The sequence below is a fragment of the Elephantulus edwardii genome, unplaced genomic scaffold, assembly GCF_000299155.1.
Source record: "Elephantulus edwardii isolate Elephantulus edwardi_28Jun2011 unplaced genomic scaffold, EleEdw1.0 scaffold00199, whole genome shotgun sequence".
Taxonomy (NCBI): Eukaryota; Metazoa; Chordata; class Mammalia; order Macroscelidea; family Macroscelididae; genus Elephantulus; species Elephantulus edwardii.
The window spans coordinates 5483267-5504002 of NW_006399949.1; the positions used below are offsets into that span (position 1 = coordinate 5483267).

General features: G+C 38.4%; 1 protein-coding gene across 2 annotated transcripts in view; it reads right to left on the minus strand.

Annotated features, from left to right (window-relative positions):
- Window positions 1-20736, minus strand: part of LPP (LIM domain containing preferred translocation partner in lipoma) — a 619196-nt gene that overhangs the window by 307425 nt on the left and 291035 nt on the right. The window lies entirely within an intron of this gene.

The following is a 20736-nucleotide window of genomic DNA, read 5'->3' on the forward strand; positions in this document are numbered from 1 at the left end:
AGGTAGGGGAGAGAGAGGCACAAACAAAACCCCAAAACACTATTTATTCTCCCAGCAAAGCAGCGGGGCATAAACAAAAATAATAGTTATACTCTTGGATTCTGAACCCTGACGGTGTTGCTACAGAAAATAATTTTAATGGCAAGACAGGAAGCTTTGCAAAAACACATAACGAAGCCATAATAGAGCAGGACACTTATCCTGCTGCTCCGATTAGACCACTACCATTGAGTAGTTGTAACTAATGACTTGTTTTTTTCCTTTGGTATTAGGGAGCCCTATTACTGTGCGGAACATACCTCATTTTGTTTTTCAAGCCATGCTTGTCTCTCTCACTGATGACTGCAATTCGATATTTATGAAATCACCTTAAAATACTGTATAATCCTTCCTATTACCCCCTCTCAAATTGTATAAAATTATTCAGGGAACAATAGATTCACGTGCACTAAAATGCATGTGTCCTGTTCTCTAACCACTGGTAGGTGACAGTCTCGCTTGCGCTTTCTCTCTGGCTACAGAACACACAGTACTTTGGAGATAATTGACTGTGGAATACGATGATGTTTATTCAAAAACAGGTCACACAGTCTGCAATTTGAGAGTCTTCCTTTATCCTCTTTACTTCTTCACATCCAAGGGAAATACATAAAACTGTTCTCTGCAAATCAGAAATGCAGTCTTAATCACTTCTTTAGATGTAACCCACTGAGAGAAATCCACTGCAAATGTACTCTCGCTCCCTTGAGATGGGTGGTGTTTAGAAAACTAACTACAGATTACTCATTTACAGCACACTGGGAAGAGCTAGCTGGTGGCACTTCTATCATTTTAACATTATGTTCTACTACTTTGAGAAGAATATAGTCCAATATTAGATTTTTTTTCAAGAATAATACAAATGGACAGTAATTTGTGTGTGTGTGTGTGTGTGTGTAGTGTGCTTGAACAAATAAGCTCTTAAATGAAATCTCTGTATCTCTTCTCTGGTGCAAAAGTGGTTCAAACATTTGGCAGTTCACTTTAAGGCAAGTGGTTCAAATCACATAAGGGTACATAGCCTTGTGGGCATAGATCAGTAGTGATTAGTTTTATAAGGGAATGATCGCAAGAAGCACAATGTGAATGGGGGAGGAGGAACATACCAAAAAGAAAATAATAGATAATAATAATAATAATAATAATAATAATAATATTTATAGCCTTGAAAATGTTATAAATCTGCTGAGGGTCAGAATGAAGTCAATGGTAGTGGGTTGAGTTTGGGGTTATGGGATAGGTATTAGGATGAGTTAGAACTTCTTCTGCTGTCTGTTCCTGTTTCTGCCATTTCAACTGAGTCTAGAAAAAAGTGAATTTTCCCACAAGGGAGATATATAAAATAAGGTCTTGAGAATACTGCGACTGGACATGTAACCTGCGGAAATAATTTATGCTGTTAAGTAAAGACGTATGCCTATTTTGTAGACTGGATTGCCACTTTTGAGGGTAACTTTCACTGGGAAGTCATTAGGGCTTAGTCCCCACTTTGTCTGTAATGTCTTTCACTTTCTATTTCACAGATCTAAGCCAGACTTCGGGAGCTCAGGTGGCTTAGTGGTAAGACGTTGTACTGCCAGCCCAAAGGCATGCAGTTCGAAGTGACCAGTTGTCCCTTGAAAGAAAGATGGGCAATCTCTTCTGTGTGATTTACTGCCTCTGAAAATCTTCTGTGTGATTTACTGCCTCTGAAAACTTGACTGAAGGGTCAGGTGAAAGTTATTTTTGACCAACAATAATGAGCCAGGCATTGAGTGGGTAATCACAGAGATACATTGTGGTGTTTTGGGAACTCATGCAATATTATTCAAAATGGGTGAACCTGGAGGACATTATGCTGAGTGAGGTATCTCAGTCACAAAGGGACAAATGCTATATGGTGCCACTGTTGTAGAATGAGGCTGGCATTGGGGTGGGGGTAAGACTGAGAAAAACTGGATGAAATATGTTTACAGCATTGAAATCTATGGGGGAGAGAATAGTCTAAAAGTATTATATTTTAGGGCATTATTTTTATCGTAGGAGTATGCAATGAGGGTTGTAGAGTGGATTACATTTGGGGCTAGGGGGTGGGGTTTGGGGAGGTGCGGGGGGAGGATTGTGTACCAATGAGGGAGTTTTTCTTTTGCTTTTCAAGGAGAGGAGCAAATGGGGGGAGGGGGGAGGGGTTTGTGCGGGGAGAAGGGTGCAACAATGAATGAATGGAACCCCAAAATCTCTGCAGATGTTCATTGAAGTGAAAAATAAACAACCTAAATTTAAAAAAAAAAAAATCTAACACTTACAAACTGCTTTTCTGTATCCTGGTATGAGTTGTGACTTTCTGCGTTGGTCTACTGGAGGATTGTGATCAGTTGATAGAGACAAGTTACAATTATCTCATTCCATTGCAATCACTGGATAATGATTTAATGTACAATAGCAAGGTGTTCAGAAATATGTCAGATACTAGAAATGTGAAGGCAATGAGATTCAATCCTGAAGGTTGGTGTAAAAATGTCAAGAACTATCAACTAATTTGCCATTTGACGCATCATTCTGGAAAATGCCATCACAATGTTAGAGCCTGGCAATCTAGTTCTAAGAGATCAAGACCATTGAAATGCCTATGAAAGACAGTTCTGAAATTCAAGGGCTTGCTATGAGTTGGAATTGACTCAATGAAAGCTGGTTTGGTTTAATACTTACAGTAGTTCTTAAGAAATTTCAGAATGAGCATTTCGTGTGTGCATAGAGAAAGAGTCTGTAGGCTATTTGCAACCTTTAAATGTCCCTGCATGGTGCAAAGGAACCCTCGTTATACAGTGCTAGGCTGTGAAGTAAAAGATTAGAATGCTACCTTCTCTGTGGGAGAAAGTGTATTTCTATAAATATTACAGCACACAAAACATGATTTTCACAGGAAAATCCATGGGTTAGAATTTCTACTCTGTCTATTAAAGTATCTAAGGCAGAATCAACTGAAGGGCAGTAGTCTTGCCTTCATGGGTAAGCAGCACCACTGTTTATGCTTATATGCTAACCAAACGTTTGGATCCACCCAGTAACTTCACCAAAAAGAAAAAAGTTCTAGAGATGCTTAAATAAAGAGTAACCTATGAAGTGAATATATATTATAACACATGGAGTTAGCATAAATCTGTAAATGACAACAAAGGGGTTTGGAGGTTTGCTTTTTAAAGACTTTTTTTTTTAAAAAGTCATCTAATCATTTGGTGTTAGAGAACTGGGAAATAGAAAGATTGATGATTCATCTCATTTGGGGATTGTCACCCAGAACGCCTGACCCTGGCCAGTTCCCTTCCCTTTCATTGTGCATCACTTCATCTTCCAACAGGTGGCACACTTACAGTCACCCAAATCAGGTTCTAAAATTCACTTCACAAACCTCTACTGAATGCTTACTTTACCATTTAGGAGATGACAAGTTGGAGATGTCTATTGCTCCAGTTGAAGAACATACTGAACACACATTCTATATACTGGGATAGACTCTCATTTCTCGTATGTATCAAATTTAAAAAAAAAGAAGCCCTCTCAGTTCTGTTCTATCAGAACTGGTATATGAGATGTTGACTTGTGGAGATAACTCCTATTTTGCCTACTTCTTTCACAAGTAGAACCTCCTAAAGATTTAAGGACGATTGGCCATGTTTTCCTTACACATACTCTCCAGCTCTCACATGGCACAGAATGCCATGTCCGTGAATTGCTAAATAATCAGACAAAGTCTATTTCCACAATATGTGAGGGAGGAGACTAGAACCAAGCATACTAGTAACCTCTTGAGAACCAGCTGTCATACAAGATTTATGCTCCACCATTAAAATGAAAAAAGGCTTAGAATCATATTCAAACTCTCTGTTTATCCAGGGTCAACTTCAAACTTGATAAACTGTTTCCACTCGTGTCCCAAAATGTAAGATAACAAAAAAGGAACTTTTATAATAATAAAGTAGATGAGATCAGAGTCTTCTGAAAGCTGGACAAACTAGAAGTCTATACACACTTCTAGTCACTAGGATCAATATGTTCTTGTTTTTATTGTTGTTCACCGCCACTGAGTAAGCCTCCAACCCAGGGCAACTGTAGGCACAATGGGTTCAGACCTCTGAGGACCACAGAATATTCTAAGGCTGATTATTCACAAACCAATTGCTCAGCTTTCTTTCTCTCTTGATCTAGAAGGTCTGATGAAACCTGGTGAACATCAAAGTAACATGCAACATAAGCAGTGGTTACCGATGACATACTATGGCTGAAAAGTGAATCCTGAGATCCTAGGAAATTGAGAATTCCATCACTGAATTACCACTGTCCTCAGGACATTGACACAGAATAGACAAGCATTTTTAAACATGGAACACTCTAAATACCTTTAAGTTCGAAGCCAGGAATCCACATTATTTCCATCTTACTGCAATTTCTCTGTCATGTTTCAGGTTAAGAAGACAGATAATAGCGGACCAGAAGTAAATAAAACTAGTCATTGAGTTAGGAGATGTTTCAAACCCCCAATATATTCCTCATTCCTATAGCAGTCTTAATTTCTTCTCCATTGAAATCTTTAGGAAAAAGGATTCTGTCTTCTAAATCTCTGTATCTACAACACTTAAGACAGGGCTCAGACCAGAACATGTGTTGCATACTGTCTGTGGAATGGACAAGAAGAGTAAGGGTTTTGAACCAGAAGCACCCTATATTCTCCTGTATTACCAAAGTGTGAGCCAAGAAAATATCAGAGCAGAAAATGCCTTAAGAAACTAAATGAAATAGTACATCAATGCCAGAATATGAAGCACCGAGCATTTCCTGAAGCTTTCTTTTCATTCAGGTTTATGTAACTACACTGATACGGAACGTTTTCAGTCTTCTGCACCTATCTCCCATAAAAGATATCTTGTGCTGTTAGGCTAGACTGAAGTCGGCAGTGCTGTTCTGGTCTAATCAAGCTCTGCAGTTTATCTGATAGTTCTATGGCAGACAGAATAAGCCATGTCTGGAACAAAGTAAGAAAATGAGATCAGAAAGTTAAAAGGCTCCCAATTCATACTCTGGACCAAAAAGAGTGAACAGAAAGAGCACTGTATTACATTACGTAACATATTGAAGAGGCATCAGTCAAAGATATTCCTGTATTAAATAGCAAGTAGGAATAGCATCAGATATATTTTTAAATTATATCCCTGCCATTTTACCTGTAAATATTGTGACTCTATTACTTGCCATTTGTCATCAGAGTGATGAATTCTTTTTTGTTGGCACATTTTCCCTTATCCCATCAGACTTTAATATACCCATGCCATTAGAATTAGTTATCTGGAAAAGATCATAAGCGAGAGGGAAATTATGTGAGATCTAAATGTATTTAAGATAAAAATATTCATTCACTCTAATTCAAACACCAGCCTTTCCTTTTATTACCACTCGGCATATAGTCCATCATTCTCAGCAGACAACTCTGTCAATAGTGCTTACAGGGGTGCTTTCTGCCACCATTAAACCTTATAATCCCAAATAAGTTGGCAACTGAATCATCATTATCTTTACTTGTTAGATTGCCATAAAAACAGTCATGGAAGTCACAGTACAAGCAATACAACAGAACTCAGTGGACAAGGGCTCTGTGCAGAGAACTGGGTCTCAGCAGTAATATGAGTGGCAAGGCTGCTGGGGTTCTGTGCAGTAGCAGCCAGAAGAAAACACGCATTTCACTCTTTATTGCTAGCATAACACAGTTATCTACCCTCAAGGGGCTTATAATCCAGTAGGATGGCAACAACGTCCTCCTCTAACAAAGAATAAAATAAAAGAGTTACGGGAGTGGGTTGAATCCTGCTAAGAGTGAACAAATATTCCTACTGCCCACTTGGGTTCTCACCCTGGCTGCTGCTGGGCTAACCACTGGCCTCTGGTTGCATATGAATGAAGTGCTTTCCTAGACTCTTCCTCATGTAGACCAAAGGAAGTTCAGAAAGAAGACCATGTCTAGACTGTCTTCTATGGGGGAAAGGAGAGTCCCCAGATTAAGTGTGTAGGACAATAAAAGTGAGCACTACATTTAAGGCAGAGATGAAAACTAGGGAGAGGGAAAAGCAAGTGAAAATTTCACCATTAAAAAAAATTTTTAAAATCCCAGAATAATTACATTGCCATCAAGTGGATTTCAGGATTCTGACTCACAGTTATCTCCATGTAACAAAGCAGAACTGCCCATAGGTCCCTAGCTTGAAATCTTTACAGGAGGCAGGCACCAAGTCTTTTCTTCCATGGTTGGTGGGTTTGCAAACTGTCATCCTTTGGTTTAACAGACAAGAATCTAACCACTGTGCCACCAGGGTTTCTGCAGCCTCAAAGGAGCCACCAAATATCACGCATGACTAAATTCTATTTGTTCGTGTGTGAGAGTATTAAAATACACTGTTGCTTTAAGCATACATGAGATGAAGTGGATAAAGTGACCACCTCTTCCTTGACATCGAAAATCCTTAGCAGTCCCAGAGCAGAGATCTCTCCAATGTCGTGGTGCCAGAGTCCTGAGAGAAGCAAAAATCTCCAGAGGACATGCCCTAAAGGGCCACCAAACCACTTTACTTCATCTGCTTTACCTTTTTGGGGGCCAAGTAACTAAAGAAAAGTTTAAATATTAGGGATAAATAATATTTCTTGTAGAGACATGGGCACATGCAGAACAAGTGTTTGGGGATATTTTTCTCATCCTCAGTCTCCAAAATCACAATCCTCTTGGGTCAAAGCCAATGTCATCAAGCCAGTGCTGACTCTTAATAAGCCTTCACTGGGGTTCCCAGCCTGTGAATTTCACCAGGATAGACCTGCCTTCTCCCCCCACATGGGGCCAAAGTAGATTTGAACAGCCAGAGATGCTGGCTATTCACTATGGAATGCACCACCAGACTGATCACGAAATCATCCACATCACAAATACATTTATCTTTACCTCCTTTTGCTTATCTTTCCACCTTGTGCTAAAGACAGTGCCATATGTGGTTTATCACTCACCATGATGAGTTCTAGAATATACCACATAATGAGCAGATGGTTGAGGAAGGGAAGGAGAATAGGAGGGGAGAATAACTATGCACACATGCTTAAACAGATGTGGATGGACAAAGAAGGAAATTAAGTGTAAGGGCTCCCCATTTACACTGGTTCTTGGGAGGGATATCCAGGGAGAGCCAGTACAGAGCCTTCAAATAGCCCTAATGGGGTACTGTGTGAAAATTTTCCATCTCTCCAGGTCTCTCTGAGTTAAAATTGACTCGACAGTAGTGGATTCTATTTTTCTTTTCTGTTGTGTCTTCTGTCATATGCTTACATTGGACGTGTTGGAAGGTATTGTGAGTTTTTGCTATTTCACTGGAGGAAGATGAACTGAGGCTATGTATAATAAAATGAGTTATTGTTGTTCTTAGCTGTTGTCTCTGAGTCATTTCTGCTCATAGTGACCTGTTATATGTAGAATGCAGCTGCTCCATGGGGTTTTCAAAGCTGTAATATTTTAGAAACAGATGGTCTGGCCTGTCTTCTGCATGGGTCTCAACTGTCCACCTTCAAGCTACTTATCCAATGCGTTACAATTGTCATCCAAGGACTCCTCTAGTTAGATGTAGCAAGACCTGTTTACATGACTGGTGGTCACTGATGTGTGCTTGAGTCAGCTGAAGTCAATGTGATAAGCATTTCCTAAGTACTTTTGATCTCACCGAGTCCACTTCTCTCATTTTCGTGGCTTAGATGTATGGGACCAGAACTCATGTGACATTAGCATACCCCACAGCAACAAGTACAGGGATTATACTAGAAAAGAGAAGACAAATATCACAAAAAGTTACTCTGTCAGAAATTCCATTGGTTAATAATCCATTGGTTATTAATCCATTGATTTCCAGTTATTTCTGACTCTCCTCAACCCTCCATCATGCTAATGAGGCTGTAAATCTCTGTGAAAGAGACTGCTTTGCCTTGTACTTCAGAGTAGCTGGTACGATCAAAACAGAGGTTTTGATTATCAGCACAACATATTTTACACTACATTACCACAGCCTTAGAATTATTATAGAAGGAGGCTGTTGTTTGTGATTATACCAGACTAGATGCTTTCCTTTATCAGGAATATATTCACTAATGTTGAAAGACAATGATAAATTCATCCTTTTCATAGTTTGGGTTTTTTGTGTTTTTTATTTATAAGAGATGTACAAGGTTCAATTCATTGGATACAAACTTGCAGCAATAGTTCAAGAATTTCCATAATAGCCAAGGAAATCTGTCAGACCAAAAGAAATCTCATAATGGATTTTCTTAAATATGAGAATCACCTTAAGTTATATATTTTTTAAAAAAAACTAATGAAAAATTATGCATATTAGAGAAAATATTCAAAACTTCATAATGATATATATTTTTTCCTGTCAACAAAGAAGAAAGATTGAAATTATATTTCCAGTGTCTTTATGACTGAATGCTATAAAATTAAGGTTGTATAGACAAATATTCTAAGTCCATAAGGCCAAAAAATGGAAGGAAAAAAATCATCTGGCATTTAGGAAAAATATTTTTGTTCTGGATTTCATGATTTTTGAAATATTTGATAATTTACAAAAATAATTTGTAAAGGGCTGTGTTTTCTGATAAAAATAAATAAGCATTTAAATTAATTATGTAGTACTAAGTTTGCTTTTTTTTAAAGAGGTCTCCTCAAAGTTTGTTGTTGTTGTTGTTGTTATGTGCCATCGAGTCGCTTGCGACTCATAGCAACCCTGTGTACAAGAGCTCTAAATACCATTCTATCCTGTGCCAACCTAGCCATCTCAAATGCACTTATTCCCACCTCTCCAGTCACAGAATCGATCCATATCATCAAAGGTCTTCCTCTCCTTCGCCGCCCCTCCAGCTTTTTTTTTAAAGAGGTCTCCTCAAAGGTTGTTGTTGTTGTTGTTATGTGCCATCGAGTCGCTTGCGACTCATAGCAACCCTGTGTACAAGAGCTCTAAATACCATTCTATCCTGTGCCAACCTAGCCATCTCAAATGCACTTATTCCCACCTCTCCAGTCACAGAATCGATCCATATCATCAAAGGTCTTCCTCTCCTTCGCCGCCCCTCCACTCTGCCAAGCATGATGTCCCTCTCCAAGGACATCATGTCCTTGCAACATGCCCAAAATATGTCAGACAAAGCTTCAGAATCCTTGACTCCAGGGAACATTCTAGCTTCTCAAGTCACACAAATCTCCCCCTAATCACTGTGTAGCATTAAGTTGGAACAGACCCATTGCTGACCCCCCAGAGGGTTTTCAGAGGCAGTAAATTACATGACTGCCCATCGTTAACTGCCCATGGTGGACGCAAACCACGTAGGATGTCTTAACCACAGAAGTTAAGGCTAATGATGTTTCACCAGCAATACCTACAACACATACAAACTTTTTTTACAAACTATCTTCATGGTGAATACTGTAGTAACTATTGTTGTTATTATGTGTCACTCAATGTACAATAGCTCTGAACCTGCCCTATCTTGAGCCAAACATTTAACATAATTGAATCTTGTACTGAATTCTTGACATCTGAGAAATATGTGTCCTTATCATGTACAGAGTCAAAGGATATCAAACAAAAAATCTAATCCAGTTTCCTGTTTAATGGTTTTCCTACTTTTCAATGTAAATGTTAAGCAACTACAAAAGGTCTTCTGTCAGCAGAAAAGTCAGGCGCTAGGATTTCTTTTCAATTCCATGTATCATATTGTTGACTTTATGGATAAAAGGACACAGATGCTGTAATTTGTACAGTGTGCAAAATTGGGGACATGACTGGGATTTTTGAAAATTGTGTCATCATCTGCCAACGGGGATAATTATGCATTCTCTGTCCATCTCACTGCATTCTTTTTGAAGCTCAAATGAGATAATGGATATGAAAATGTGTTGCATTACAATGTTCACTCTTATTTCATCAAACACAATGATAAATTGACTCTCAAAGCAGTCACAGAATTGTCTTCAATCTCTCAAATTTAGGGGGCAAGATGTGCTTTACATTTCTAGCTCTGCTGTGCGGCTAGGCCAGTCATCAATTCTCTGAGCCTTAATCTGGTACATGGACAGGATGATTTTCTGGGTTTATTTCATCTCTTTCGGTCCAAAAGTCTTAAATTCCCTATTATTGAGCCGTTCACTGGGTGATGCATATGATTTGCACTTGGTGAGCCTCACCCAGGCCATGGTCTTCTCAATTGATTGACGTGTATCTGAGACTTTGATAATGAATAAGAATGACAGAAGAAAAACCTATGCCTTTGAGTTGTGGTGCCGTAGAAAAGTACTGAATATACCATAGACCGCCAGAGAACAAACAGGCCTGTTCTCGGGAGGGTAAAACTACCCTCTTTATAGGCAAAAATGTTAAAGCTCACATACTTTGGGCATATTGCCAGAATAGAGATCTAAGAATCCTACCTCCTTTTTGGACGGATAGAGGATCAAAGTAAGAGAGATGCACTGATGCAGTAACTATGGAGATAGGGTATTTCAAGGTATGGGTATGGCACAAAAGTGTACCAGAGAAAGTGAGGTTGGTTGAGGATAGGGCAAGTTTCAGAGCCATTGTTTATAGGGATTCTGAGTCATAGTCAACTAGACAGCACATAACATCATCAACTAATCAGAAGTTTGATGGTTCAAGTCAACCCAGAAGCACTGCGGAAGATAGGCCAGGCAACCTACTTCCATAAGATTATAGCCATTAAAACTCCTATGTGGTTGGACTCTACCCTGAAACACATGGGGATTAGCAGATGTTAAAATCCAGGCTACTGGCATATGAAATGGGTTACTGTGTTGCTATTACTGAAGAAGTTCTTTCCTTTTTACTTTTTATCTAGTTAACATGTAAGAAAGAGGGCTATGGTGACCAAGTAGTAAGGAATGGCACTGCTAACTCAAAAGCATTCAGTTGTAATCCACCAGTCTCTCTGCAGTAAAAAGATGGGCAATCTCCTCTTGTGTGATTTACAACCTCTCACACCCTCCTGGAGGGCAGCTCTACAGTCACTTCTGACACAATGATGCGTAACAAAAGTTAACACGTAAAGTTAAAAGCAAATCACTGGCTTTGTCATAAGAAATGTTAAAACTAAGAATAAAGGCCAACAAAATAGAGGTTTATGACTCTCTCATTTGATAACCTCTTACCAAAGAAAAAAAGTTCTTTAGAAATAAGGTTATTTGGCTTGGGGGAAAAAATACAGCTGCACATTTGTGCTTGACTCTCTATTAATAGTCTGATGCTAGAACTCACAGAACCGCCACAGAAGGCTCGGCAGGCCTGGTCTCACACGTGATCAAGCTCACACTTCCACAGCTCTCCCCAAATAAGTCCTGGTAACCAGACTCAGCTAGGCCCGCTTACTTGGCGTCCCTCCTGTAGGAATGCTACTCAATGTTCTACCCAACAGCTTCAAGACTGGCATTTTGAAGCATTTAATCTCCCTCATGTTTGTTTTGAATAAATGACAAATATAACTAAGCAAGTGGGATGTTTATTTTGTGCAAATGATTCCAAATATCAGACATAAATGGGATGGATATACAGCTGATGTTTAACTTTTTCCCCCCCTCCATCACCCTTTCCTTACTTCATTGATGTTATAAATAATTCATGCAAATGTACAAAACAATGTTACTTTTGGCACTTGGCAAACAGTTCACATGTTTGGGTGAAATTACATTGCTCTTGAAATACCGGCCATTGTTTTGCTACAAGTCTTTTCTTTCTCATTTAGATGCTGTAAATCAGGATGGAGGTCTTTGAACTGTGGTATATCTCTCAGAGCTCAGAAGTAGTTTCATTTCTGAGGTTCCAAGGCATTGGCTAGATTCTCTTTTTTTATTTCATTCAGTTTAGCTCCATTCCAGAGCCTACCAATCACACTCTTACTCTGCCAGCTGCCTCCTAAGGGACTGGCCAGCACAGACTGGCAGATGAAAAATGAAGCATGAGGTTAAGTACTCTATTAGACAAATACATTGGAAGCTTTTCTGGCATTTAACCACTCAACATCGCTGTGGAAAGGGATCCTCAGCAGCTTAGCATATGGAAGTTGTTCAACATAATTTCATTCAAGGTTTAAAGCTGGGTCATGGCACATCAGTAAGATTTTTATTTCATTTCCTTTTGATGGCAATGGATATTGGTTTTTTCTTTTAACCAGAGACAATGTGGTATAATGACTAAGAGCTGGGGCCATGTGGTCTTGGGCAAGTAACATAATCCCAAACTTTCTCTCACTTGACGCAATGTAAGCGCATGAGCAGTATCTTCTTCACATAATTCTTGGGAGGACTAAGTGAGCCAGTGCACAGGAAGACACCACATACAGAAATAATAACTTAATCCTGCGTGCTTTCTAACATTCACATTTGAAAGCTGGCTTCAGAACACACAGGCATTTAACTATCAGCATTTGCAGCATGAATCAAGTTTCTTCTGATATGTTAAAAAAGTTTTTCCTCTCATAAGAAAGTGTTTGGCAAATGTTTTAAGAGATTATAAAAATGTTACAAGTTTTTATCACATGGTTGGAAATGTTGTTTTAAACACATTTTAAAGAATCTGAGTCATATTTTCTGAGGAACCTCCACTGTACTCCACTAATAGCACAAACACAGTGTTGTTTGCTCAGTGTTCCAAGGAGCTCTAGGAGTGCAATGGTCAAACACCTGATGGCTAACTCAAAAACTGGTGTGAATCCACTCATTACTCCCAAGGAGAAAAGGCCTGGGGACCTGCATCCATAATGATTGCAGCCCAGGAAACTCCACGAGATAGTTCATCACTATTAGATTCTCTATGAACTGGGATCAACCTGACAATGTATGGCAACAACAAACACCAGAATGTTTCTACAACATTGCTCCTATTGTTATTATGTACCATCAGGTTGGAACTGACTCATAGCTGACCGTCCAGTGGGTGTTCAGGGGCAATAAATTGTACAGGAGGAGACTGTCACTCTTTCTCCATCAGAGCAGCTAGTGAATTTGAACAACGTGCCTTTGTGATGGAAACACAACACACCACTAGGCCATCTATTCTTAAAAATCAGAAAAATGAAGATAACAAATATTTCTAAGACAATGACTCCTTTGGGACTGTACTAGTTAAAAGATTGGATTTTCATTCTGGGGCATTTCTTATTATTCTTTGTTTTAAAAATCTCCCAAAGTTTTGGCATTCATCACTAATCATTATATATCAATAATGGTCAGGCTTCTTTGTTTGCTTAGGAAGAGAATAACTAGAGTTTCTCCCCTAAAATAGGACAGCATGATTGCTTGCAGCTGGCCAAGAAGGAAATGAGATTTCCCAGAGGGACATATCAATAAGTCTGGTAGATGTTTGCTATAGAATTGAAATAAACAAAAGAAAACAAAGCCAAAACACTGATAAATTGACATAAATTCTCTCACATTCTAAACATAAATAAGAATTACATATTGCTGTAATTATCTGTTAGAATTATTTATGATTTATTTAAAAAATTAGGGACCTGAGATATTTTTAAATATCCAAAATTATGAATGCTATTAAATCAGTAAAATGAAAAAAATATATTCAGAGAAGTTTCTCAATTTTCTTGGCAACCCATTCTGATAAACTTTAAACTCTGGTCTATGAAGAAACTCAGTTTCCTGAAAGAAGTGTGAACTGAGACACAATCAAATAGAGCCAAGGAACAAGTCTTCACACAGAACATGTGATAGAGAACAAGAAACACTAGACAGGAGTCATCTCTTGACAAGAGGCCTTGCAAAACTAATGATGACAGTCTAAGGTTGAGAAATAAGCCACTTTCAGTAATGGGTACTTTGGTACCTCTTAAAGGTCACCTAAGGCAGCTCTGGTGGTGAAGTCTGTAGGGAGTTACACTGCTAATTGAAAAACGGTGCCTCTCTAGCAGTTCAAATCCAGCACTGGCCCCACAAATGAAAGATGGGACACTTCCTGCCTGGCCGTTCACAGCTTTAGAAACCCACAAGGGTCATTTATGAATTAGTTTCAGCTGCATGGCAATGACTGACCCTTGACTTCTCAAAGGTAAATTTAAAGAGATTTATGATTCTAAGGTCTTATCTACGATACTATGATTTTCAATAATGAATTGTAAGGAAGTGATAGGAAGCTGTTGTGGCCTAGTGGCAAGAAATTACACTGCAATCTTGAAGGCGTGTGGTTCAAATCCACCAGGTGCTCCATGGTAGCAAGATGAGCAATCTTCTCCTGTGCAATTAACTGCCCCTGAAAACCCAACAGAGGGTCAGCTATAGGTTGTTTCCGACTCAATGGTACACAACAACAACAACATGGAATAAATATGCCTTTCTTATTTTTACTCACAGTGCATATTCTTCAAGCTTATAGTAAACTGTTTCTTCAGATAGGAAGTAAATTTTTCAAATACTGGAAGTTGACTGATAGACTCTTATACGTTAAGAAAATGAACAACCGAGTCAACAATTTATTTACAGATGAAATGATCATTCAGGATGCTATACAGCCTAAATTAGGATATGAGAACTATTAAATAACATTAAATAGGTGACAGAATACAGGAACAATAGTTAAAAATCAATAGTATTTTCAATATGAGAAGAAAACACTTAAATAAAAAAATAACATTTATAATAGTTCTAAAAGTATGAAAACAACCAGGATAAATTCAACAAAATGTGTGTGAAACTACAAGATACTGTTCAAAAAAGTTAAAGCCTAAATTATTGAATGGCCACACTCAATATTGTTATAGTAACTGCTATTTTCAAATTGATCTACAGATTAAACGTTATCTTAGTCAAAAGTGCAGCACCTTATTTTGTGGTGTTGTTGTTATTGTTTCCATAGGGTCAGAATCAACCCATAGCTGACTAACAAAATAATGTTGAAATTTATATATAAATCCACCATCTACTCCATGGAAGAAAGATGGGCAATCTCCACTCATTGTGACTTATAGCCTGTGAAAAAAAGGTTCAGTTCTAATTCAGTAATACATAACAACCATAACTAAGGCCTTTAGAAGATGCTAAAAGTCATTAGTTAGAAAAATAAAATCATTAATAGAAGGATAAAAGTTAAACCAAATGGATAAAATAAACATGAAGGGGACAAAGTGAAAATACCAAGTATTCTCACGATTATAAACAATTGTACTACTCACAAATCGGTGACAATGTAAAATAGAGTATTTAATGTAATAGTTTCTTATATGATTAACCAATAATTTTATTCCTAGAATTCCATTCCAAATAGAAATTAAACTATGTTCACACAAAGTTACCTAGATGGGTATTTATAACAGCTTTATTCCTAACCTAAAATGGGATGCAAAATCCAATGTCTCCAAAACAATGACTCGTTAGTTATACACTGGACTACATGGGAATATTACCTAGCAATAAAAAGGAATATTCAGGACAAGGATAGTCAGACACTGTGGGTATTACACGTACTGATATAAAACAAAATACCGATGAATGACTGAATGAAAAACCAACATGTTTTCCAAACTTACATTGAAATCACAGTTAAAAAAATGTATAATTTGATGGGTGAGGGAGTAAGGGAAATAAAAAGAATTTGTTCAAATTTGTACTAGAATTTTGTAAATAAACTAATAAAAAGAAAAAAGTCAACTTGGGGAGGGGGAAAGAGAGAGGGGGTAAAATGTACAGCAGTAAATGAATGAAAATCTAACCTTTGTATAAACTTTTGTTAAAATTATAATTAAAATAAAATATTTTTATTTAAAAAACTTTTTCTGGTTCTATATAATATTTTAGTCATAAAAAATACTAGCACACAAAACTATACAAATGAATCTCTATAAAATTAAAGAAGAATTAAAGAAGATAAGACACAAGAATATATACTGGAAGGTTCTACTTACATGGAATTCTAAAGAAGCTAAAAGCCATTGGTAATGTTGGAAGGCAGAGTGATTGCCGAGGGTAGAGGGGATTGCCATAACAGGGCGTAAAGGAGCTCTTTGAGCATAAAGGAACTCTGGTAGCATAGTCTGAAGAGAGTTGCAGGGTTAGCCAAAAGTTGTTTGAAATCACTAGCACATCTTCCACTGGCTCCAATCCATGAGCAATCCTCAGGAGAAGGATGAGTAAGCTCCTTCCATCTATTGTACATCCTCAGAAATTCCATAGAAGATCAGCTGTAAGTAGATTCTTTAATGCAGTATGTTTTGTTTGTTTTTGAGAGAGGTTCTATGCCTTGATTGTAATTGTGATTGCATAGGCACACATACATGTCAAAGCTCATTTCTGTATGGATTTAAAATGGACATATTTTGGTATATTAACATAGTTTCAGGACATCTCCAGGGTACTCAAAAGCAATAGTGTCACTGTGGAGACTAAGGTGCACCTGATACAAGTCATGGTTTTTGCAATCACTTGTATGCATCAGAGAGTTGGACAATGACTAGGAAGCATAGCAGAAGAATTGATGCCTTTGAGCTGTGGTGCTGAAGAAGAGTATTGAGTGTACCATGGACTGCCAAGAAAACGAACAGGTTCATCCTGGAGAGGGTTAAACCAGGCTGCTCCTTGGAGGCAAGGATTCTGAGGCTTCATCATACTTTGGACATGTTGAAAGGAGGGACTGGTCCTTGGAGAGAGACATCATGTTTGGGAGGGTGGAGGGACAGCACAGGAAAGGAAGACCCTCGATGAGGTGGATAGACTCAGTGAGTGGGGAAATCAGACTGGTTGTGTCAGAGACAGTGTGATTGTCACAGGACAGAGCAGGATTTGGGGCTGTTGTACACAGGGTCGCTATGAGTCGCAAGTGACTTGACAGCACATAACAACAATAGCTTTAGAATTCTGAAACATAATTTTACAATTAAATATCCAAAAGTTGATTAAACACTTTCATGGGCAATCACCAAGGACAAACAAAAAATATGTTCTATTTCTTTTCTTTTCTTTTTTTTTAATGTTCTATTTCTAATGGGGGTTGTTTTCTCATCTTTGTAGGGAGACGACAACCCTCGGCCAAGAAATAAAGGCTTCTAATCTATAAGAGAGTGTCTCATTACTGGGTGCAATGCTACAAGACACTGAAGTGTCAAATGCGCTAATGGTTGGTTACCCAATGTGGACAGAGAGTGGGGTGGAGCGCCACGATTAAAACAAGCTTGGAAGGAGGAGCAACATCCACTTCTGTAATAGCTTGCCTCCAGAAACCATTTGAACCTGGAGAGAGGATGAGAGACATCCAAGCGTTGAGGATTCTCCTTCATGGGGTCTCTATGAGTCGCCTGTGACTCGACGGCACTTAACAACAACAACGAAATCTAACAGGGTGTATGCTGTATACTTAACAGCACACACTCACAGACATACTTTATACAAAAATCCCGGAAGAAACATAAACTTTCAAGAGCACAGTAAGTCTAAGAAACTGTAGTGAACTCTGATTATTAATGCTTGTGTTACTAGGGTCAATCAAGCTAACTTACTAGAGAAGGTTTAAGTTCTAGAATTTAACCACTGGCTGCATTCTAGAGCAAGATTTGCTCCTTATTTTGAGAAGACACAGAAGAGTCATTTGAATAGAATCATTACATAAAAAAGTATTAAGTGCTGTGTCGTGTTAAAATCCCTCTGTGGGGCACAGAGATGTTCGCATATCTGTACCTCACTCAGGGGCATAACTGACTCTCCAGCATGAATGAGAACGTGAGTGCTTCCCCAAGAAAGAGTGGAAAAAAGAAGTTGGTTTCAGAAAGAGGAAGATCAACAATACTTCAGAGAATGTGATGGAAATAAAATCCTTGAATAGTGCAAACTGTTGTCCTGCTTAGCTTCTAACTGAAAACATGCAAGTTCTTGTCTACCGAAAAGTATCTTGAAAGGAAGGCCTGGCTATATAAAACTGGAAAATCAGCCCCCGAGAATGCTGTGGGGTACAGTCATCACAAGGTGGAGTCATCACAACGCACCCTTAGTTTGGCTGACACCAGCTCACATTTGGGAAGTAACACTGATGCTGACATAGTTGAGCTCTTTATGATAAGATAGCGGGACTAAAGTGCTGCGACTGAAGATTTGAGAGAGATCACTGGCCCTAAGGTCCTTCCTCTTGCACTTGTAGTGATCTTACATGAATATTGGAGAAGATACGCATCCTCCCACGTAATGATAATATACCCAACAAGAAGAGTAAGACAGAAAATCATGCTGAGGACCCTTGAGTCGGAACCGAACCACAGCTGACCGTGCAACAGGTTTTCAGATGCGGTAAATCTCATGGGAGGAGGTTGCCCATTTTTCTCCTGCAGAGCAGCTGGTGGACTCAAAGCATATGCTTTAGGATTGACAGCACAGCTTCTTACCGCGAGGCCATTAAAGCTTCCTGAACATAATAAAGACAAAAATATTCCATTGTACCTTTAAGAGAATTTCCAGCGAGAAAGGAGAATTCCTGTCTTATAAAGACTTTTGCATTGTAAGTAATATGTCCAAGGAACTCAGGTGAGAAGCTTAAAAAAAGAATTCCAAAAATATAGTCAACTGCAGTATGTAAATTCACAGGTCAATACATTCTGGGAATATAAACATAATCATGATTGGTCAAAGCTTTGCAGGTTTGACCTTATCTTCTTCCTCTTTTGCTTTTCTATTTTTTTCTTCCGTTTCTTTCTTATTTTTACACTGTACAGTGATGTAGAAAACCTGAACAGCTCATCTCAAATATACAGGATATGTCTGTCTTTCTTAAGTAGATCTCTTCTTCTTGTTGGTTAAATGCCTAATTTTCCAGAATTTCACAATGTAAGAAAACATAATCTATTGAAGGCATGGAGGTAAGTTTTCCAACAAACACATCGAAAACATGGAAATGAATGAAAGCCAGTGACAAAGCTGAATAGCCCTCCCTTGGCAATTTTTCAGACCTTGGAAATTTCCAAGCCCTTTGCAATCATTAATTAATTAGCTGAGATGACATTCTACGCTACTGGGGTTGGAAGCATGCCATAAAGAGAACGAGACGCTTCCTCAAGTTGAAAAAGGAATGACAAGGGAGGAACTGGGATCAGAATCAGGAGCTCATTTCTTAAGCAAGTAGTCACTTCACCAAGCCAAGCTGGGGTAATATGTGGACAATACAGTGCTCTGTGCACAAGGGTAGTTCAATACAGCAGTGTTCCACTCAAAGACCAATATGAAAATGTCCACTCTTCCTCAACTAAGGTCTCTACAAAACACACAGAATATAGTTGTTGCTTCAATAGCCTCATTGTCTCTTTTCTAAAACAAAGATGGATGGCTAAATATCATCCTCTAAGCACTGTCCTTAATAATAAAACAAAAATATCATCTGACCTTTTTTCCCCAAAAATGCACAACTAAAAATCATGTTAAAACATATGGCACCACTGGGAAACATTGGTACCCCGACAACTGTAGGGTCAGGTTAGTTACTTAATAAAAAAAATAATAATAATTTCTAGTGAGTAGTTAATACAAAGTCCAATCTGTCACCCTATGTAGGCTGGTGAGGATGGACCAAAAGCTAGTATTATGTCTTGACCCAACTATCCAGGTCTTGGAGTGAGCACAGATTCATTATCCTACTCCATTGGAATGGTTACACATTTTGAAGATGGGTTATCCATAATGCCCAGTGACATAATGGGAAACCTCAAAGACTGTCTCCTTCTCATTAGATCATGCACTCTACCTGTACATGCTTTCTCTCTCTAATGCTTATTTTTTCCAGGTAGACATAAAAAGGGTCTGCAGATAACTCAGGGACCAGATCTTTCCTTTAGGAATATTATTCAGCTGCATTGGCCAGGGCCAAACTCAATAATTATTTAAGCTTAACTGTTGGTAGCATTTGTTGAAATGTAAGTGGGTTTTTTTGTTTGTTTGTTTTTTTCTATTTTAATTTTCTGTAGGCAAATTTATTATAGTAACACTAAAGTGAGATACAAACAAGTTCATCCTGGACAGAGTAAAGCTCTGCTCCTTGGAGGCAAGGATTCTGAAGATTTGTGGGACATACTTTGGACATGTTGCAAGGTGGGATCAGTCCTTGGAGATGGACATCATGCTTGGGAAGACAGACGGATGACAGTGCAGGAGAGGAAGACCCTCTATGAGATGGATCGATTCAGTCACAGAAGTAATGGGGATAGGTGTGTCGAAGACAATAAGATTGACAAGGAATAGAGCAAGGTTTAAGGCTGTTGTACATGGGGTCGCAGGCAACTTGATGGCACATAACAACAACAACAAAGTGAGATAAGCATTAATGGTATCTATTTCTTTCCCCTCCCCTCCTCCAAGCTAGTTACTTTGCTTGGAAAACTGGAAGGACTAATATAAATATGTTGTTGTGATGTGCTGTTGAGTTGACTGAGACTCATAGCGATCTTATGCACAACAGCTCTGAAACCTGTCCTATCCTGAATCAATCTTACTGTTACTGAAATACCTGTCTCCATAATACCACTTACTGACTCAATCCATCTCATTTGAGGTCATATTCTCATTTCACTCTTTCAATTAAATCTTCTTGAGTTTTCTTATCAATCTTGGAGCAAAGAACATGTTGGTTTTAAGACTGATGCACAATCCATAAAAAGGCAAAT